The sequence below is a fragment of the Microtus ochrogaster genome, unplaced genomic scaffold, assembly GCF_000317375.1.
Source record: "Microtus ochrogaster isolate Prairie Vole_2 unplaced genomic scaffold, MicOch1.0 UNK25, whole genome shotgun sequence".
Classification (NCBI taxonomy): domain Eukaryota; kingdom Metazoa; phylum Chordata; class Mammalia; order Rodentia; family Cricetidae; genus Microtus; species Microtus ochrogaster.
This window is the reverse complement of record NW_004949123.1, coordinates 1,152,865-1,154,825: the sequence shown is the minus strand read 5'-3', so window position 1 is coordinate 1,154,825 and position 1,961 is coordinate 1,152,865.

Genomic DNA, 1,961 nt, shown 5'->3' with positions numbered 1-1,961 from the left:
GATGGAGACATCCCATATAGAGCTGCGTGTTCCAAGGACTCTCCGTGTCGACTCTGCATCTATTCCTGTCTGCTGCAGGAGGAAGCCTTTCTGATGATGTGCCTCAGCAGATGGGAAGATGCCATGTAGCATGTAGCCGCCAGAGGGGAAAGATGCAAGCTGCCAGTTGTAACCTTGCCCGTAGGCCATAAACCTCGTGGTATAATATAAAATAATGGAAATGGGTTAAATCTAGATGTAAGCTCTAGCTATCAGTATGCTCAAGCTATTGGCAAAACAGTATTGCAAATAATATAGTTTCTGAGTGATTATTTTTCGGGAGTCTGTGTGGTCAGGAGATGAACAAGCAGCCTCCAACAACAGCTGAGTAAGACTCCATCATATAAATGTACCACATTTTCTTTACCTGTTTTTTGGTTTAGGATATCCAGGTTCTAGTTTCTGGATATTCTGAATAAGGCCACAGTGAACATAACTGAGCAAGTGTCTTTGTGGTAGGATGAAGTGTCCTTGGGTCTATGCCCAAGAGTGGTATAGCTGGATCTTGAGGCAGATTGGTTCCTAACTTTCTGAGGAACCATCCTATCAATTTCCATATTGGTTGCACAAGTTTACACTTCCACCAGCAATGGAGAAGTGTTCGTCTTACCCCACATCCTCACCACCATGAACTGTCCCTTGGGTTATTAATTTGGGCATTCTGACAGGTACAAGATAGTCCCATTTTATTACTTGTTGGCCTTAATTTCCGAGTGACCGGAGTCCTTTTCTGCCCCTGTCTTTTGCAGGGTGCTGACTATGTTTTCCTCTAGCAGTTTACACGATCTATTTTTCCCTCATTGAGATCTTTGATTCATTTGGAGTTGAATTTTGTTCAGGGTGCTAGATATGGGTCTAATCCATTCTTCTACATGAGGACATCTAGTTTTCCTAGCACTATTTGCTGTAGAAGCTGCCTTTCCTCCAGGATTCATTTTTGGCAGTTTTGACAGATATCAGATGCACTCACGTTTGGGTCTTCTGTTTTGTTCATTGGTTACGTGTTCATTGGTTACAGGGTGACAGTGTCACCCTGTTTGTGCTGTCACAGCTCCGTAATCGAACTTGAGGTCTGTAGTTGGAGCCCTTCCAGCATTGTGCTTTTTGCTGAGGATTCCTTTGGCTACCTGGTGGCTTTTGTGTTTCTGTATGAATTTCAGGATTTCTATTTCTGTTCCTGGGAAGAATGTCATCTGTGAACTGCTTTTGATAAAACAGCCCTTTTCACAATATTAATTCTGAACTGTATGGGCATGGAAAATCTTTTCATCTTCTAGTGTCTTTCTCCATCTGTAATTTTCAATGATTTAAAGTTTCCATTGTAGAGGTCTTTCATGTCCTTGTTAAATTTCATTCACAACACACACACACACACACACACACACACACACACTACTCTGTTATTGTGAACAGTATTGTTTTCACAATGTTTTTAATTTGCTTGTTTTTGATATATAGAAAGGCTACTATGTTTTATAAGCTCTTTTTTTTTTTTAATCTTTCCACTTTGCTGATGGTCTTGATCGCTTCTATAAATTTGCTGGTTGAACTTTTTTGGATCTCTTATCTATAACATATTATCTGAAAAAAATGAATTATTTTACTTCTTTTCCTGCCTGGATGCCTTTCATTTCCTTCTCTTGTCTGATTGCTGTAGCCAAAGTCCACCGATTACATTGAAAGGGAGTGGACTAGTGGATAGCCTCATTCATTCCTGACTTTAACGGAATTGCTCTGAGCTTTTAACACTTAGCATGATGCTGGCTGTGGTTTTCTCATATACTTTTATGTTGAGGTGTGTTGCCTCCAGTCATATTCACTCTAGGAATTTTATCATGGAGGAATGTTGCATGTATTGAGATAATTATTGATTTTTTTCATTAGCTATTTTATTTTATTTTTATTGCTTTTATTGAACTATA